The sequence below is a fragment of the Taudactylus pleione genome, unplaced genomic scaffold, assembly GCF_031769625.1.
Source record: "Taudactylus pleione unplaced genomic scaffold, aTauple2 ptg000019l, whole genome shotgun sequence".
NCBI lineage: Eukaryota > Metazoa > Chordata > Amphibia > Anura > Myobatrachidae > Taudactylus > Taudactylus pleione.
This window is the reverse complement of record NW_028284421.1, coordinates 22,708,610-22,729,534: the sequence shown is the minus strand read 5'-3', so window position 1 is coordinate 22,729,534 and position 20,925 is coordinate 22,708,610. Positions and strand designations below refer to the sequence as shown.

Here is a 20,925-nt window from a genome sequence, read left to right as displayed (position 1 = left end):
ATGCTTGATTTAAACTAGCGAGGATCTTTTCTATAATCATTAATCTGTTGCTAGCTCAATGCATTGTCCCAAAATGTGTTAAGTCTACAATAGTAGTCACCATTCCAAAAACCGGTAAGGTTAAGTAAGGTCCCAAATGATTACTGTTCTATTGCACTAACTTTACTTATAGTGATGTGGTTTTGAAAAACTGGTGGTGACAACACAATAGGTCCTGTATTGCTGACTTTGGGCCTGATTCAGCAGCGTTCGCAGATGCAACTGCGTAATCAGATCGGCTGATTGTTCATTAGTGTACATGCGTGTGCGCTGCGACCGCACTGAGATTACAGATGCAGAGAGGAAGACATCGCACAGTGAGTAACAGGCTATGAAGTGTTTGGGGGTGGTGGCAGGGGAATGGTCATAAAAACGCAAGCGTGTCTGTCCGTTTGAACGCAGTTTTATGGGTGTGCGACGAGACTTGCAGTTTCTGTGGCTGGTCAGACCTGGTTGAAATTGTGCGCGAAGGGCCGTTGAGTGCCGATGTATATACCGGAGTGTGACATAGTGCGGATGTGAGAAAGCAACAGGGGGAGTCTCTTTGCCCCACTGCTATGTGGCAGGCATTAGCAGCGTTCCATAAGGATTTGCAGCTGCATACGCAATAGCGATCCTTGCTGAATCAGGCCCTTTGATCTGTTTCAGTTTGCCTATTGAGCAAAGGTTCCTAAACTCAATACTCAAAGACACCCTAACAGTACCGTTTTTTTAAGGATATCCATTATTGAGAACAGATTGTTAAATCAAATTGACTAAGGTACTGATTAGGTCACCTGTGCTCAAGAAAGGATATCCTTAAACACTGAACTGCTAGGGTGCCTTGAGGACCAAGTTTGGCAACCACTGCATAGAGAAAACAGATCAACTGTTGTGCATCATGTATTTATTAATTTTACACCCCTTGCAGACATAGCAAGAGTCCAGTGTTTTTGCTGCTGGGGCTCGGCCAAACTACCTGGGTCTCACTTATGTCTGAAAGGCACCAACCTGTCGGCGCCCCTGCTATTGGCCAGGGTTTTTCCCATGACGTAAGTCCCGGGTAGGCACCGAGAGGCCTCTGACAGGCTGTTCGGGCCTGCCTGGAGGGGGAAGGATGTCCTCCTACTATAGGTAAAAAAAAATTCTCAACGCTGGATGTGGGGAGAGAATCAGTGGTTTCGCAGCCCTTATAACAAGGGGTAAAGGCCAAGTACCCGATGGTTTGGAAAGAGGAGTCCGGTCCATGCTGGAGTGTGTAGAAGCAGCTACCGCACACTAGTTACAGAGACACTATACGTTGTGAGGTCTTTTGGCTGGAGAAGGTGTGCGTGACTGTGCGAGTGTGTATATGACATGTATGTGCAGTGTTCTCCACAGAAAATTTTTCCAGCCAAGTGGCATCAAGAAGTAGCCTGGTGTGGCCTTCGCAATAATAAAATGTTTTAAGCCTTGACCTTATAATGATTTGAAATAACATTTTATATATTAATTCTCCTCCTCTTATTAGAGCCCAGTCGTCGAATTTTGAAAAAGCTGCAAAGTCTGTAGGATCTGGTCCTTTTTATACAGCTCTCAGATACTGTCCCCACTTGGAGGCTTCCAAAGTGCCGGGTGGTGCACACGCCAAAAACAACCTGGGGAGAACACTGATGTGTGTGTATGAGTGTGACACGAGAGCAGCCTGGCAGCCCTGGCTGTTAGAATGCCAGGGCAGACCCGGCTTATGTCTGAATGGGGTCGACCTGGGAATTTCCCGCATCTCAGGTGTAGTGTGAAAACCCGGGACTGAGCAGGGAAATTCCTGGGTCGTATGTCTGAAAGTGGTATAAGAGACATAGGGCGGTATTCAATTAGATTTGCAGGCGTAAAAAAGTTCGGCCTGCCGGACTTTCTGTCAACATCACATGTTTTGGGCTCGAAAACTTATTGTGCGTGTTCCCGCTATTCTTGATAAAAGTGGTGAAGATGGCATAAGGCAGTGTTTTTTGGAGAAAAGTAGTTCCATCAAATTTGGGGTACTGGAAAATGGGTACTAGCCTATTTTAATGTTTCTAAAGTGAAGTTTTAGAAAAAGTGAAATTCCTCCTGCAATCCCAAAAACACTTGGTCCCTTCTTAGAGCACCTCCAGAACCTTAGTTAGTTAGTTTTTCAAGTTGTCTCCCCACTTTTTTCATTTTCGCCCCAAATTTCAAAGGCTTTTTTGGGGTGTTCCTGTTTTTTTTTCTTCCTTTTTTTGGGTGACTTCTCTAGTCCACACTAGACTTAATATTTTACTCAATTTTTTTTCTGAATTTGACAACAACAAACTTAAACTTAGGGGTGCCGTAAAAACAATGCTAATACTCTAAGGTGCCATGATTCAAAAAAGTTTTGGAACCACTGGTATAGCCGATTTCAATGCCTTGACTTTTCACAAAGGCGAAAACGGAATGGAATTGAATACGGAGTAAAAAAAAGAAAAGGCGAAATTATCGCAAAAAAACATGTGAAAACAGCTTTTCGCTTCTAATGGAATACGGCCCTAAAAATTACTGTCTTAGGATCCCTTTCAATACAGTTATTCCAGTTGCCCTAATGTCCAAATTATTAGATACGGGTATAAATGGGCACACTTGTAATTGGAGCTGAATGGAGTGAAAATAATAATTTTATTTTAAATGTTAATAAAATGAAAGATTATTTTTAGACAAGCTAAGAGACTGTCTACTCAGCAAGTAGTTGTAAATGGCTTGGAAGTGGAGAATGTGAAGTCTTGATTTTTTTTTAGGGATTAATATCTAAAAAAAAAATTCTTATCTCTTCATATCCAGTCACTGGTGTTACAGGTGCTTTTTTCCGGGGAGGGTATGGGCTGCAGACATGAGTAAGCTATGTATAGAATTAGCTATGTATAGTGTAGACAGGACACATTCAGTATCCCAACACAGGATGCCGACGCTTAGAGTACCGGCGCCGGGAACCCAACACCCCGACACAGAATGCCGAAGCTTAGAATACCGGCGCCGGAAATCCGACACCTGTCAATCCTGGTGCCGGCATCCCGAAGGTAAGTAGCGGAGTTGGGGGAGGCTTAGGCACTAGGGAAGAGTAAGGTTTAGTGTGCAGGGAGGGGAAGGTTAGGTTTAATAACTAGGGGGGTAGAATAGGTTCAGACATCAGGGAGGGAGGATTACGGTTAGGGTAGGGAGAGGATTAGGATACTGACAGACAAGTGTAGGTATCCTAACCCTGTCGGGATGCTGGCGTCGAGATTTGGACCGCAGGGATCCCGACGCTGGCATCCCGTACTCATCCCATTGGAGGCTGCCTTTACTTATGCTATTGTTGTATGGAAACTGTACAGCTACCAAGCATAGATCTTGAGAGGGTGATCGAAACAGATGGACGTGTGATTGGGCTTAAGTTGCCCTGTCTCTGGGAAATTTATGAGAAATGTATTTTAAGGAAGTCCCATGGAATAATTGCTGACAAGAAAATCCAAATTGTGGTTTATTTAGCCCACTGCCTTCAAATAGACTATTTTGAGTCACACTACGCAACTAAAGAATAATTTCTTTCCCACAGTAATCATCTGGTTGAACACTATAGAGCACTGGGTTTGAGGTTAATGTAAAATGTATTACTTGTTTCTATTGTTGCTGGATATGTATTCATGTTTGGTGACTTTCCTTATTGAAAGAGTTGAATGGGACGTTCCTTTTTTGCATTAGCATAAACCACTCTCAAAACAACTTATTCAACACTATCTTATTGTACAGGACGGAGGTGGTGTACGGTCCATTGTAGGACCACGATTGGACTCCAGTTTAGAGCAACAATGATGAACATTTAAAAACATTTTGCTGCTAAGTGCCACATTGATCCTGAGCCCCAATGTATTTTCAAGGACTGTATTGCAGTTGCTGCACCCATGCGCAGATCTTAGCACTATGACTGCTTTATACATATATAAAATGAGCATGCTACTCACAATGTCACCAGCAATGGAAGAACCGTATGATAAAGTATGTACAAAGGGGGATGTCCCATATGCCTCAGTATAAAAGTAAAGCATGATAGCATGTGTAATTTGGAAGCGGTCCCATGGCTCAGTATAGAAGCGTTGCATGATGGCGCGCATAATAAAGGATGTGTAACATGGTTTAGAATAGAAGTGCTGCATGATGGTGTATAATAAGGAAGGTGTCACAGGACTCAGTATGGAAGTGCTGTATGATAGCATGTGTAATGAGGGAAGAGTCACATGACAGTGCTGCATGGTGTGTGTAATATGGGAGGTGTCATGTGGCTCAATATGGAAACGATGCTTAACGTGTAATAAGTGCTGTGTCACATGACTAAGCATAGAAAAGCTGCATGATAGCATGTGTAATATGTAGTAGTTGGCATCCCGGCGTGTGGGATGTCAACGGTCTGAATACCGGCGCTGAAAACCCGACCGCCGGCATCCCGAAGGTAAGTATCGGGGTGCTAGGGGGAGTTTAGGGTTAGGCACTAAGGGTAGGGTTAGGCACCGTGTGTGTGCGCGTGTGTGTGTGTGTGTGTGTGTGTGTGTGTGTGTGTGTATATATACACACACATATATACACACAAAAATATATATTACATATAGGTACACATTATATATAGATGTGCCTATTTATTATATATAGATACACACAGAGTGTGAGTATCACCCCATTTAGCAAGAACTAAAATTAACAATAACCTATAATGTAAAAGGGCCTGGCTCCAGAGTACCAGTCGAGCCCCCTGGTGAGCCTTGGACCAATGCGCAACACGTACCTGGCACACAGTCACCAGCTCACAAACTGAACGGTCACACTGCAAAATTCAACCAGCTGAGTAGTGTTCTGAGGATCGGCAGTTGGGGAGCACATGGCTCCTCCCCCTCAGTCTGTACAACACACTAAACATGGTGGCTACACAGAGCCATGCTATGACATCCATATTATTAATGCTAGAATTATACACAGGCAGAGTGGAGGGGTTCACTTCTGAAGTGGATACAGTCCAGTTTGAGATACCCATTACTGTGAAAAAGTCAGCAGAGTCAGTTAGGAGTACTCTAATGCAAAATTACTAATATTTAGCATTGTACACAGGCCTGAGATAAACACATACTAATGTCCTATCTGTCACATGTGAGCACTGATATTTAGAATGTAAAATCTTGCAGTACAGTATATCACATAGGAAATCACCAGTAACTGTACAATAATAATGCCTGTCTTACACATGATCCCTGGTACTCTGTCAGTGTGGGGCGTCTGACGGAGCAAGGCGGGCAGATATGTGTAAAAAGTCCATGGTTTGGGCGCCATAACCAGGACTTTAGACGGATTTAGCGGCTATACGTGTTTAAATGCTATCTAATTGGGCGTGACAAATAAAGGCCGCCCATAAACATTTGAATTGCTACATTGGGTGCCAAATAATTGTGGCACCCATAACAATTGTAACGCTGCCAAATTGGCCATCTCTTAAGCTGAGTACATAAAAGATGATAAATTGGAAGAATTGTAATTTTGAGCCGAATTGGAACGACAAATCGTCCACATCGTCTAATGTACAAGCACTATTGTGCACTCCCCCGTGTGTCGTTCCTCGCATCTTCTGATCTGCTGTAAATGCACGGGCAGATGAGAAGATATGTTTAGTGATTTTGTGCAAATCATGAAGTGTGTACGCCCAATCAGACTACCAGGAATTATGTTAACATTATATCTTAACGATCTAACGATGCAAAATACAGCGTTCGGTCATTTGAAGGATTGCATAGTATGTACGCAGTATATTATATGTTCTTGGGATGAAGGGAAATTGGGACGATCATCGCCTCGTTTGCACATCGTCTAATGCGTACCCAGCCTGCTGTAACTCTGCTCTGAGGGGAATGACATGGAAGAAATTTAAAGGCCATGCCTAGAAAGCAAAAATCAGATTTTGGTACTTACCGGTAAATCCTTTTCTCTGATTCCACAGGGGACACCGGAGTTGCTCACGCTGGGGTATAGAGGCGTGGTTAGCTGGAGCTGGCACTTTAAATAATTAAGTGTGAAGCTCCTCCCCCTCTATTCCCCATCAGCCCTCAGTTTAGATAATGAAGACCGAGAGGAGATGGAGAACAACAGGAATAAAAGGAAGAGAAGATCACACAACAACAAAACCATACAACATATGGAAAAAACTGAACAGGCAGGCGAAGAGCGCTGAGGTGGGCGTCCAGTGTCCCCTGTGGAATCAGAGAAAAGGATTTACCGGTAAGTACCAAAATCCAATTTTCTCTTTCATCCACTAGGGGACACTGGAGTTGCTTACGCTGGGGACGTCACAAAGTTTTCCCCACGGGCGGGAGCGCTCAGAGGAACCTGCAAAACAATGCGGCAAAGCATGATGCTGAAGCCGCAAATGTATCAAATCTATAAAAAACTTCACAGAAGTGAGCACCAATGACCAAGTGGTTACACGGCCCAAAAGTGAAGTCGAGGCACCCCTACGTGCTGTCTGATGTACCCACAGTACGTGAGGAATGAACCGACAAGGACATAGGAGACTGATGATCATAGTTGAGATGAGCTAAACGGATTGTCAGTCTAAGCCAACAAGCCTACCCTGTTTGGATGCTGACCAACCGTTCCGAACAGCCTCATAGAGGACAAAAAAAAAAAAAAAACAGACAGACTAGCGTAAGGACGCCATCCAAGCAATCATAGAGGCGGAGAGCTCGAACCCCATCCAGGGTATAAGGAACACCGGAGTCCCCTACCAAAGAAGGCACCACAAGAGGCTGATCTATGTGGAAAGCCGACACAACCGTAGGAAGGAAAGTAACTTGCATTCTGAGCTCCACCCTATCATCATGAAACACAGAGCTTGGAGGACAGAGCCCCACCTACCGAAACCCCTACGAGCCGTAGCCAAGGCCCGGAGGAGGACAGTCTTCCAAGACAAATACTTATTATCAACCTCTAAAGAGGTTCTTACATGGAAAACTAAAGAGAAAAAAGTACCAAGTAGAAGCCTCAGGGAGCCATCGGTGGTACAAAAAGAGACTGCACCCGCAAAACCCCTTGAATAATGTCAGCGTCGCCGGTAGGAGGGCCAATCCTGCGTTGAAAGAACACAGAAAGAGCAGATACCTGCACTTTTAATGATCCTGGGTAAAGACCAGAATTTAATCCCTTTTGGAGAGAAGTAAAAACAGGATAACAAAACTTCCTTGACGGAAGGCCCAGACTAACACCAAATGATAGAAGAGCGCCCGATGAGATGATAATGCGCAGCAGAAACCTGCTTCCTGGCGCGAAGAATGGTGGGAATAACCGAGTCTGATGGTGTGAATAACAGAGTCTGGGGTGCCCTTCCGTCTAAAGATATTGGATTCAAGAACCAGCCTGTTACACTCAGTTGCGCTAAGTTGCGGTGGACCAAAAGGACCCTGCTGCAGAAGGTCCGGACGAAGAGGAAGAGGCCCGGATCGACTGCCAAGAAGGACCAAAGAACCAACTACTCCGAGTCCAGTTCCGTGCCACGAGAATGACTAAGTCCAACTCGTGTTTTATTCGTTTTAGTAGATAAGAAATTAGTGGAATCGGAGGATACAGGTAAACCATGTCGTAGGTCCACGGAACGGTTAGGGCTTCGACTGCCTGTGCCTGCGGATCCAGAGTTCTTGACACTTATATTGGTCGCTGATGTTTAATCAAGATGCCATGAGGTCTGCCTGACAACCCCAGTGCATGCAACACGTGTGGGTTAAGCTGCCATTCCCCGGGATGGTTATCCTGGCGATTTAGGGAATCTGCTTCCCAGTTGTCCACTCCAGGGATGAATATTACCGACCGGATTACTGACTGACTTTCGGCCCACTAGAGAATCTGAAATATTTCTCGCATGGTCATGCGACCTCGAGTGCCGGTCCCGGTGGTTGATGTAAGCGACGGCCGTCGCTTTGTCTGACAGAACTCGTACCGGGAGAGGTCCTTAGAAACTGCGCTGCTTCTAGCAGAGCATGTTCCAACACCTTTATGGGCCACCGTCCTTTCTGTAGGGACCACCTTCCCTGAAAGTGAGTCGAGGACAACAGCGCCCCCTCCTTGGAGGCTGGCGTTGTCACAATTATCCAATCCCACACTCCGAATCTTCGACCCACCAAGAGGTTGCTGCATTGTATCCCCCAGTGGAGATGGTTTCCAGGGCTGAATAGATCTGTTGATTTAGATGCAGGTGAGACCCTGACCCCTGTGTTAGCAGGGTCAGCTGGAACACCTGCTAGTGGAATCGTCCGAATTGTAGTGCCTTGAAAGCAGTTACCATCTTCCCGAAGAGACGAAGACCCAGAAGCAAGGACACCCTCTTTGGTCTGAGGACTAGCTGAAAGAACAACCGGATATCCCGGGCCCTGTCTTCCGGAAGAAAATCCTCTGTAATATCCCCAGAACCCCAGAACTGGAGTCTCTGGGACGCACTCAGATTTTTAAATTGATTATGTCAGTGAGACATGGTCCAAGAGAATAGATTCCGATGGAGTCTTGATTAACTGGTCGTCATGACAGACATTCTAGTGAAAACACGGGGAGGCTAGGATAAACCAAATGGCAATGGTCAGTATGCCAAATTGCAAAATGCAGTAAAGCCTGATGCAGTTCCCAATTTGGGGTATGGAGATGTGTTTATATACAGAGAAATGAGGAACTCTGCCAGATTCACACTCGCAATGACTGAAGCGACTCCATAGTGAAACGATACAGCTTCAGATACTGGTTAGGAGACTTTAGGTTTAACAGGGGCCTGCCTGCAACGTAACTTGAGACTAGCACTGCCGATTCTTGCAGAAACTGAATTGCTTCCTGCAGAACCCTGGCCACCAGCAGACTCGTAGAGAAGAACCGATGTGGAGGAGAAACCTCGATATCTATTTGGAACCGCGCGGAAAGCAGTTTGCGAATCCACAGATCTGAAGCGGTCTGGTTCCAAGCTTGTTGAAAAGTCTGTAAGCGAGGTCCCACCACATGAGATCCCAGGTGGGATGGGAGACAGTCAAGTCAACTGTTGGTCAACTGGTTTCTGATCCTGTCGACGTGCAACTGTTTGTTTGCGACCTCCACCTCTGCCACTCCTAATGTGCCAAGGGGTACCTCTGGCCCTCTAACTAAAGGGCTATGCACAAAAGGAATGAAATGAGGGACCAGTCCTCCTGGGTGACGGAGCAGTCAAAGGGAAGAAAGACGACTTATCCCCTCTTGGGATATCCATCTGTCCAGTTCTGGGCCAAAAAGAATATCACCTATGACCATAGACCCTCAACAGCACGATTCATAAATGCAAGGCATGCGCTCTTTTGTTGGATTCTGCGTCCGCCTGCCAAGAGCACAAGCAGAGAATTCTGCGGCAAAAATAACAGAAGCAGACATACAAGCACTGACTAACATCTCAGGAAACTCTGGTCAGGAAAACTGCTGACTCACGGAGAGTTCTGCTAGTCGTAACTCTGCTCTGGAAGTCCAAGTTTTTTGTGGAGTGGACAGTGCAAGCTCTCAGATATTAAACTGATAAGAACAGAAACTACACTTGATCTTAGCCAAAAGGCCAAGATCCTGCTCTAAAAATCCATTTAATATATGGCCCCCAGATAGGGGGCGTATCAACTGGCCCGCCCAGCAAGTTACAGCACGTTTACTCAGGCGCTAACAAGCGTAGGCCTAAGTTGGACTACCGCTGCAGTGTAAATGGATCACAGTGTTGCTTCCAACTTGCGAGCAGAAGAGTCCTTAAATAATGTAGCACCCGGCACAGGGAGCATAGTTTCCCCCCAAAAAAGAAGAAACAAACGCATCTACTTGAGGAGGTGTTTCACGCTGTTCTATCATAGATGATGGGAATGGATAGCCGGAGGGGAAACATCGTGGATTTTGAACCGCTTATCCAGTTGTTTCCATGCTACAGAAAACTGCTTGGTTATCAAAGAGGAGTTCCTGAACTGCAGGAACTACTTTCCTCCGGTAGATTAAGGATCTACCTGACCGCTAGAATTAAAAGGTTCCACCCCGAAAGGCAGATTCTAAAACCTGCGGCGCGAAGCTGCAAGGGTTTCCTCATCCGTGGAGGACAGTTAGCAGAGAACGCTTAGTGCAGGCTTATGATAGGCAGTGGAGGACAATGTAGAAGTGGTACACAATCTGTACCAGTCCAGATATTTGCCTCCTATTAGCCGTCAATTCTGACGTTACAGGCGCAATAACACCTGCCATGTCAGTGGCCCATGGAGAAGTAAGCGAGACAGTAACAGGGATCGTTACTAAACAAGCATCACATAGCGTGGTGCCAGCAGCATCTGTCTTAGTTAGGTTGTTGTTATATTTGGAACAAACAAACCATCTCTGGTAAGCCTAAGTCCTGTCATTGGCATACACACACAGCCACTCACACAGAATCAGATTCTATGCTTACACAGGGACAGAATACAGAGACAGATTACTAGTGGGAATCAGAGGAGGCGGCTCACACCACTGCCTCCCAATAATTCAGATTCCCTGCACTTTGTACACACCAGTCACAGCCCCTTTTGGAAAGGACCCTGTATAAGGGATGTGCTCACTGTGTGGCTTCTGCACTCTCCTGTAATGAGGAGAAATGCAGGTAGTGTGTTAGAAACGGCAGCGAGGCTGTTGTAACAGCCGACTGCAGCGTATAGAGAGCCCGCTCATTAGACTCCGCCCCCTTCCTCCTCCTGAGGCATGCAACATGGCTGCTTAACGCTGGCCATATACTAACTTTCCCCTCTGACTGCCCCGCTGTGTAACAGCTGCTTGCCGCTCTACTAGCGGGGGAAGGGGAGCCTGTGTACCGCTGGCTGCAGCACCTGTCAGCCCCTCTACTGCCCGCGATGTTCTAACTAGCGGGCAGAGGGGAGACTTAATAGATCGAGAGCAGCACTGCTCTAAACCAGAATCAGGAAGCAGGGCAGGGAGACAGGGGATGCGCAGCTGAGTGTACTCACTGCGCTCCCTCAGAGGTCTCTTCTCTCGTTGCTCAGCACTTCTTCTTTCTTCTTGTGACTTTGTCACTGTAGAAGTGTGCTGTGGCGATAAGGAGCTGTCAGTTGCTTTTAGAATAAGCACTGTGCACTCCTTCCTGCTCTACTAAGAACAGGGCGCCAGGTACCCAGACCCCACCTTTAGAGAGGTGGCGAAGAGTACCTAATACAGTGTAAAAGATGTAATAAAAAAAATTAACCTATTAAAATAAAAAAATTAAATGTATTGCTGGAGCACAGCCTGTAGTGACCAGCTCCTAGGGCACATTTTCTAAACTGAGGGCTGATGGGGAATAGAGGGGGAGGAGCTTCACAATTCTTAATTATTTAAAGTGCCAGCTCCAGCTAACCACACCTCTATACCCCAGCGTAAGCAACTCCAGTGTCCCCTAGTGGATGAAAGAGAAATACATTTTCTAGTCCTCTTGCAGCTCTCAGTTCCCAGTCTCCGGACTGAGCTGCCTGCCTGTGTGTCTGCTCTGGAAGGCTCACCTGTTGCTCTGATTGCCTCCGCCAGGTCTCCTGTGCCGGAGGATCCTGCTGGGGCTTTGATCTCCCGTCAGGCACCATTGTTCTCCCCTTGGGAGAACCTAACCTAACCCTCCCCCCGCTGCGGCTGTCTGTGCCCGGCTTATCTTTTATCGGTAAGCCGGGTTTTGGGCTCCCGGCGTAGGTCTAATGACTGGTGTCGGGATTTCAACGACTGTCATTAGACACTTGCCGGGATTTGACAGTCGGGAAGCCGGCGGTCGACATTGCGACCGTCGGCTTCCTGACTGCATCCCACTGCCTCTGGGACATTTACTAACATAGCAGTGTACTTGTGTTGGGTGGGACTTGTGTCCAGGCACCACAAGTCCCAGCCAACACAAGTACACTATGTGTCCTGGTCTCAGCTGTTGTCACTCCTGCACCTCATCGCCACTGGGATTCCTGTATCGCAGTGTGATTTTACTGCTGGACAGAGCGGCCCCTGCCTCCTACTTTTATTTCATAAGGAGTAAAATATACCAGGCCTTGGTGGATTATTCCACATCTACTTCTCCACACATCTCTCCCCCAATCCCCTCGGCATATGTTCAGTCTCTTTCTGATGTTCCACAAATCTCTCCCTCGCTTATGGGGGGGGTTCACCACTGAGCATTTGTTACAGGCCGTTACAGACTCAGAAAAAAGGTTGGCAAAGTGGCGGAGGTGCAAAATTATATCGCACTACTCTGCCAGGGTATGCAGAAGATAAGGAAACGGATTGGTGAAATGGAGACCCGTATTTCTATGCTTAAGGATACTACTGCTCCCTTCGCAATACATTTGACCTCCTAGAACCAAAAATGGTGGCTTGTCAGCATGAGGCAACAGGACTTACGATTACCCTACGTAATGTTATTTTTGTCTCGGCTCCACGTTGTTTTGGGTGGGAGGACCCACTTCTTCACCTCTCTGCGAGGTGTTACTTCCAGGCTAGACCTTCAGGCTCCAACACGAAATGGATCTCCGGGATTAATCTTTTCTGTCTGAATATAATGCTTGAATGTTTTAGTTACATTGCTGCCTATACGCTGCTGTTTTAGTTCATCCAGTTTTTTACATCTATGTTATTGCTGATATATGGGTAGGCTATGTATTCCAATGTGTCTCCATTAACTTTGATGTCAGGAGTATTATCAGCTTTGTTTTTCAGGGCAGTCTCTGCTAGCTCTTTACTCCTGGGCTGGTTAAGTCATACCCTTAAGGGACATGGGTGTAGTTGCCCCAAATTTAGGCATCTTATTTTCTTACTTGTTCATTGCTTTGCTAGTTATTTAATTTTTAGGGTTTTGGTATACTTATTTTGGGATTTTGTAAGCAGGGTGGGATGAGTTGGCTACTTGTTTTGTTGTTGTAAATGTTTCTCATATATACTTTTCCATCTTCTACTTTGTGCAGCACAGTTATTTATTTTGTTAAATGAGGTGGCGGGACACCTGCGGGCACTTTGCTCCTGGTTTGTTCTCTTGGTATTGGTGATGGCTCCTGAGGTTTTTAAATGTCCCCTCTTTAATTTAAATGTTATTTTTTTCAAGGAACATCAAGGAACTTAATGATGAGATAAAGCGCTCACTGGGTTTGTGCCAGCTCAAGGCCCATGTCAATGGTATTGTTTGCCTTCTTCTGGAGACCTACTTGGTGGGTAGTAAAATACTCTCCCTCAAAAAACCCTAGGGGGGGGGGTGTTGGTTCTTATCCATAAGTCTTTATGTTTTGTTTGTCTTCGATTACAGATCGTTCCTTTGGATCGTTTTATTTTTCTTAGCAGCACATTTAATGATTTCCCTGTTTAACTGGAAGCTTATATCCCATCCTTTCTAATCTGACGTGCTTTCGATAATGTTGTAATTTTCTGACTGACTTCGCCAGTGTCCGACTTTAATGCTGTGTTGGACAACACTTTAGATAGGTGGAGAGAGGATGCACCCACTCTTGGGGTTCATAACACAGGAATATGCGAACTGTACACATCCTGTCAGCAATTCACGAATATATGCATGCTTATGTATATCACTATTACTTTTATTGCGAATGTATAGAAATAATTGAGAATATATAAATTAGTTGTGCGAGTTGCAGAAGACCGTATTTGTCGAATGGCTTCAACCTAGAGCAGATAGGACCTTGTCTATCTCCTTTAAAGTAGGCAAATCCTGTGTCTGATGCAGCAGCCATCTTGTTTACAATAAGAATTGTAAGCCATTTTGTTCTAGCAGTAGGAATGATGGGTTTAAAATGTCAGTATTTAGCTTGTGCAGAACAGCAGACAAGTCTCAGACTTTATAAATAAAAAGAGTTAATCAAGAAAGCCTTGGCCTGCAAGAAGCAGCAGCTAGAGGCTACATGGGAACAGAGAAAAAGAAGATTACCTATTATATTGTCAATGTTTTGGTTAAGAGACACATAACCAATTAAGGACTAGCACGTACAAATATGAAATAAATTAATATTCCCCATTGGGTTAATTGGAGGTATAGCCAGGATTAAGTATAAAAACTCCCCAGAGAGAGGGAGGGGGGAGCAGTCTGAGGATAAGGGAGAGAGAGCACATCGAGGGTCTGAAGGGGGTGCTGATACGTATGTATGAAATTGGCTGACTGGTATGCTGAACTAGATGTCACAAAATTTATTTTACAAGTATTCCTACTGCTGCTAAAATAACCTAAGTGTTATGTTTTTTTGTTGTAACTCTGCACTGGCGAAATACATGTATGAGACTGCTGTCAAAGTAAAAGCATTGTTATTTATTTTAGAATCTGTATTTGTGTGAATTATTTCATTATCTTCTTATAACAAGTAAGGTTTATAAATAAATATAAATCACATCACGTTTTCTGGGTTCTACTGCGTTCCCCAGTTAATAGTGGAGATGGACCTCAAGGATGCCTGGCGCAAGACTCAGATGTTTCGTCTCACTCCTCATTCTCTAAGATTGACATGTTATTAGTCTCTCAACCCCTTCTCCCGGCGATCTCTGAGGTAGGATATTTTTCCGGAAGGAAGGAGGACTCGGACCACTCTTCTCTGGTAACTACTCTGAATCTAAAGCTACCTAGGGGTGCCTACTTTTTAAGATCTAACCCCTTTTGGCTATCACAGATGGGGGCGGCTTACAAACCTGGTGGTGTGGGGTGAATTTTTTTTTACTGATAATCCTATAGAACACTGCCCTGTTAGTTTGGAATGCTTTTAGGGCCTTTCTACAGGGCTCTTTGAGATCTAAGGGGACTCAGATTAAGGTGTCCCACAAGAAAAGGTAGGATGATATGAAAAAAAGATGTTATGCTCTTGAGGAGAGATACATTATTGGTCACCTTTTGACCAATAAGGTGGAATGGCTATAGCGCATAAGGGATTGGTCTGACCTCTTTTTCTATCAGTTTCTGTCTCCTGGAGGAGACTTCAATTCTCTTCTCAAGATCACTACATCCAGGTGGAAAAGGCAAGCCAATTTATGGCCTATATGGCTTGGGTCAACACTGTCTCTTTCACTGTACACAGATTGTTATGGTGGGTACACACTATACAGATATATCTGCAGATGATGGTTGTTCGTACACACTGAACAACTATCATCTGTGTCTGCCCGCAGGTCCCAACGACCAGGGGGCGTGTCCGGCCCCCCTCCTCACGGCTGCCGCTGTGTGTGTACGGGCGGTCTGCCGACCGGCCGTACGCACTTGCCGATGGACAGATATGTCTGCAGACTTATCTGTCCATTGGCTGTGCAGCACAGCCAATGCGATATGTCGGTGAACGCCATATCGCGGGTACACACTGCCCGACGGGCAGCAGATACATTGGCCGATCAATTGATTGGCCAATGTATTTGTCAGTGTGTACCCAGCTTTAGACAGCAGAGTTGTTCACACCCCTGCCCACAACAATAGCTGCAGTATTTTATGATAACTTTCGGAAAACCTATGCCTCTCAGGCCTGTTATTCTGTAACCGATCTCACTCTTTATTTAGCCCAGATAGTTCTCCCAAAGTTGACTGAGGATAGAAGGGTTTACTTACTGAAAAGAATTTGGAGGTTGTAATCAAGTCCTTCCCTTCTGGCAAAACTCCTGGAGTTGATAAGCTCCCTATTGAACTGTAGAAGACCCATCTGTGTTTCTTTGTCCCTAAACTCTTGGAGGTATTTGTTGCACTCCTGGAGGTTGGCTCATTGCCTCCATCTATGGAAGAAGCTGAGATAATATTCATTCCCAAATCCGGTAAGGATCCAGCTTATCCAGACGCCTATCATCCCATTTCCCTTCTGTAAACGGATATCAAAATATTGGCAAATTGTGATAGTAAGGGTGCGCTTACCTACGACCCGTCAGCTATTAACCCACTGCTTTTATAACGATTATAAAGCACTATATAATCTTAAATCACCCCACCAGGCATAGTCTCCACCTTCATCGGTTGTTCAGGAATATTGGGACTCATGCAGACTTCCTAAACTGTCTGAATCTGCTATTACTAAATTGAACTCACCCATTACCGATGAGGAGTTAGATACAGCCCTGAAATCGCAGAAACCATCTAAGGCCCCTGGCCCCGACGGTTTGCCCGAGGCCTACTACAAAACTTTTTCAGCTTTGTTATCTACATACTTTTCTGTATTTATTCAGGATTATGAAAAGGGAGCATTTTCACACTGATTCCCTCAAATCAGTTATTATTGTGTTACCCAAGCCTCAAAAGGACCCCACTTGTCGAACCAATTACAGGCCATTTCCCTAATTAACGTTGACTTTAAACTGTTTGCAAAGTTCTTAGCAAATAGAGTGAACTCATATTTACTAGTTGATTGACGCCGACCAAGTGGGCTTTGTGCCCACGAGACAGGCCCTGGATAATACCAGACAGACAATTAACTTAATTTCTTACATCAATAAACTCAAATTACCAGATGTATTATTGTCACTTGACGCTGAAAAGGCCTTTGACAGGTTATCCTGGCCATTCATGTTTCAGGCCTTAACGACATATGGCTTTTGTGTTGGCTTTTTGTCAGCTATAAAAGCCTTATATTACGGTCCAACGGCCTTGGTTTCAATTAATGGTCTTTCCTCTCTGGGTAACGGCACAAGACAGGGTTGTCCTCTTTCGCCTTTGCTTTATGTCTTGAGCATTGAACCCTTTGCGGCCAAAATCCGAAATAACTCAGATATTCAGGGGGTTTCGGTACAGAGGTCACAATACAAACTCTTTGTTTGCAGATGATGTGCTTTTAACCTTGATGTCACCGTTGACCTCCCTAAAAAGTACTAAATCCGAAGCACTTGCATTTAATCTTCTGTCTCACACAACTTTTAGAGATTAATTTTGAATATATTTGGCGTCAGAAATCTTTTAAATATTTAGGGATAACTATCACAAAGACATACGACCAGTTATTGCAGGCTAACTACACCCCCTTACTATACGCGATTCAAAAGGACATAGAAAGATGGGTCCCGCTTTGCATTTCATGGGCAGGCAAAGTTAATTCGATCAAGATGAATATCTTACCTAGGCTATTCTATCTTTTCCAGACTATTCCAATTACGGTCCCGGCATTTTACCTCCGTAAGATCCAATCACTATGCGGCTCTTTTATTTGGTCTAATAAAAAATCTAGACGACGCAGAGCTTGCTTGGCCAAATCAACAATTAACAGTGGTTTGGGGCTTCCCATTTTCAAAATATATTTTTTTGCAACGCAGCTGAGCCACGTAGCATCTTGGCACACAACGGAAGGTAGCAAAAAAATGGGTACTACTTGAAAGTGACTTGGTGGGTAACCAATAAGTTGGTTTCCTTCCATGGATTCCCCCGAATATGAGACCAGCCTTGGTCCAGGAAGTCTATTGCGTGAAGGCCTTTTTACAGGTGAGGGACAAAATGAACAAAAGTCTAGAATTAGCACCTTACCCGTCCCTCTTGACCCCTCTGTGGTGTCATCCACATTTCTCATTGGGATGCATGTCTTCATATATACGTCCCTGGGTGTCATGCAGGAAAACCAGAATTAAGCATATTCAAGGTGATTTTGCTCCTCAAAATGTTACAGAATTATGTGAAAAATATGTCCAATAGTCTTCAGTTTGCATACATGCAAATCTGTAGTTTTATCCGTTCACTTTGCAAATCTCACAAAATACATAAACCCACTCCATTTGAATGTTGATGCATATACAATCCTGGTTGCAAGGGTTCTATATCAAGTTTTTACTACTATCCCCCTCACCCTCCTGGTTTAAAGAACCATTTGAGCTAGGACTTAGATATTACCTTAGAGGTTGATGATTGGGTGGACATCAGACAGTGGGTAGCTAGAGCATCCATTAATACCAAAAGAAAATTCTTAGAAAGTGTACTCACGGTGGTATCTGGTCCCTACCAAGTTGCACCAGATTTTTCCAGGGACATCAGATCTTTGTTGGAGGCAGTGTGGCCACACTGGTTCTTTTATGCTTATGTGGTGGAACTACCCCATGATATCTAAATATTGGGATTAAGTCATATCTTTGGTGAATAAAGCGATCGGCATCTCCCCCACCAGACCCATTACACATGCTTCTTTGCAAACCCTCTATATCCCTCTCCAAACCTCAGAACAGAATTTGTGGCCATGTTTTTAGTGTGGCTAGACTTAATTGCTGTGAACTGGAAGCAAATCGAGCCCCGTCAATGCAAGCTGTCAAAGTGTGGTTCTTAGCCTCTATGGAATACAGAACCGCTCTTCTCAATGATTCTGTATTAAAATTTCACACAAATTTGGGACCCTTGGTATTCCATATTTCACAGACGGCCTCCTGGATTAGAGTGATGCTGGTCTTCACAGGATTGTGTAGTACATTGTATGTTGCCTTTTCCCCCCCACCACTCCCCTTTTATTCCTTCTCTTTTTCCCCACCTATTATTTCTATTTGATTTTTTAAACAAAAAAATATTGGCAAATATTCTTCCTTTATGTTTTATTCGTCCCGAGCAGACTGGCTTTATGCCAGGAAAATTGACTGTTAATTAATGTAAGACGTTTGTATACTTATCTACAACTTGTCCATGATGGTGTGGAGAATGCTTTGTTCGTGTCTCTTGTTGCAGCATTTAATTTGGTGGAATGGCCTCATTTATGGGCTGTACTCTGTTTTGGAGTGGGTGATGGGTTTATAAGTTGGATCCATTTGTTGTACTCCTGCCCTGGGTCTAGAGCTTGTATTACTTTTGTCACAGATGCCTTTTTTATTTTTAAGGTAGGGGTTCCAGATAGGGCTGCCCGCTTTCTCTCTCCTTATCTGCTATTGCCATAGAGCCATTAACTTGTGGTATTCCATTGTCTCCAGATATCTGTAGATTGATGGTCGTGAGGAAAAACTTGTGCTGTATGCAAATATGTTATTTTCTTTGTCAGATATACCACACTCTCTGATGTCTCTATTGGGGGATACTTCACGTTATTTTTCAGGAGTCACTGGTTTTGCTGTCCGGCATAAATACTTTCAGCCAGTGTCTTTTAATGTCCTTTTATATTGATATTGACAATTTAGATATCTAGATATTCAATAAACCCACTCACCTAATGAATATGTTTCTCATAGATAGATTATTTTAAGGCTCGGTACCTTGTGCGGTGGCTACCTCTGTTAGTTACAGGTAGGGTAAACATGACCAAAATACTATGTTTTGGAGCATTCTCCGGTTTACTGGCAACCCTTTTTTTTTTCCTGTTTCTTTATTCTTCTTAATTGCCCGACATGCGAGTGAGTACCTATATTTGGGGGAACAGTCAGCTCATATTGCAAACAAAAGCCTATGTCGTCCCAGGGGAGAGGAGGGCCTTGCGCTTTCTGATAGATTATTAGGCTGCTCAGCTGGTGACTCTCCAGGAATGGGTTGTTGAATCTGACCTTGGGGAAGCGCACTGGGCTTTACTTCAGTAGGCTGATAGTACATTTCAGTTTTTGCTTGCTACATCTTCCCTAAAGCACTATTTACCTATTTTGGTGCAAGCCTACAAAGTCTGGCAGTCAGCAGCCAAGAGACTAGTGGACTTCATTATAGATGATTGTTCGTCTTTATGGAGTAATCCCTTTTTTTGTGAACGCCTTGTCCTTGAGGGTGGACCCTTCTTGTTGTCTCATGGAGTAGGAACTGTGGGTCAGCTGTATCAGGATGGTGTGCTCCGCTCTTTTTCTCACATTAGGATTGAGTGTGATCACCTGAACAGTATGTTCTATAGATATTTGCAACTCCATCACTCTCTATGTGCTCAGTTGGGGGATACAGTCCAGGCTATATGCAAATTGACCTGTCCATACTCCGCACCGCACACTGGCTTTTAAGAAGCGCATCTCCTATATTTACTCCTCCTTGATAGTGCATTCTGGAGTTGAGGGTTTATATTCATAGGGGGCAATTCAATTGTTTTAGCCATGGCTATTTCTTTTTGGAGCCCAACGGAGAAATTCCATTGTTGCTCCATTCCGGCTCAAATACACACACATTTCTGCTTGCAGCCTCCAAGGATGGCGAGCAGAATTGTGTGATAAGTGGACTGTTTGGGGCCCAAAGCAGGACTTTAGATGGGATTAGCTGCTAAATGCCCCTAAAAATATGAGATATGGTAAGAACTTACCTTTGTTATCTCGATTTCTACGAAGTCCATAGGGTTCCACAGGATACCTTGGGGTATAGGTGATGACGTCAGGCATCAGGCACCATAGAGTTAAAGTTTTCAGCCTCCCAGGATGCACTAGGGTCCCCCTCCTACACCCCGCCCCTGAGCCAAGGCATCTCAGTTACGTACCAAGCCATAGGCCGGAGGAGGAGAAGGAAGAGAGAAAAAAGATCTGGATACACACAAGAATCACATTCTCACTAGAGGGAGACGGGAAAAAAGGTGAACAGAGCAAAGCCCATCTGCAGGACAGGTGCGACAGGGCAGGAGTCCTGTGGAACCCTATGGACTTCGTAGAAGATAAAGATAAAGGTAAGTTCTTACCATATCTCATATTTTCTACTTCAGGGTCCATAGGGTATCCACAGGATACCTTGGGGATGTCCCAAAGCAGTATCCTTTAAGGGTGGGGACGCTCCTGTGCTGAAAGGAGAATCCGCCGCCCGAAGGAAGCATCCTGAGAGGCAAAGGTGTCAAACACGTAATACCTCACAAAGGTATGGACAGAGGACCACGTGGCCGCCTTGCAGATCTGAACTGCAGAGGCACCACGTCGAGCTGCCCACGAAGAACCCACAGACCTAGTGGAATGAGCCCTCACAGAAGGTGGAACCGGCAGACCTTCATGAAGATAAGCTTCTGAAATTGCCATACGGATCCAAGCTGTCAAAGTTTGCTT

The 20,925-nt window shown here is 44.8% G+C and overlaps 1 protein-coding gene and 1 pseudogene across 4 annotated transcripts in view; both read right to left on the bottom strand.

Moving 5' to 3' along the window:
* ZNF609 (zinc finger protein 609) overlaps positions 1 to 20,925 on the bottom strand; it is a 153,797-nt gene that overhangs the window by 94,134 nt on the left and 38,738 nt on the right. The window lies entirely within an intron of this gene.
* Positions 9,540 to 9,625, bottom strand: LOC148540418 (U2 spliceosomal RNA; annotated as a pseudogene).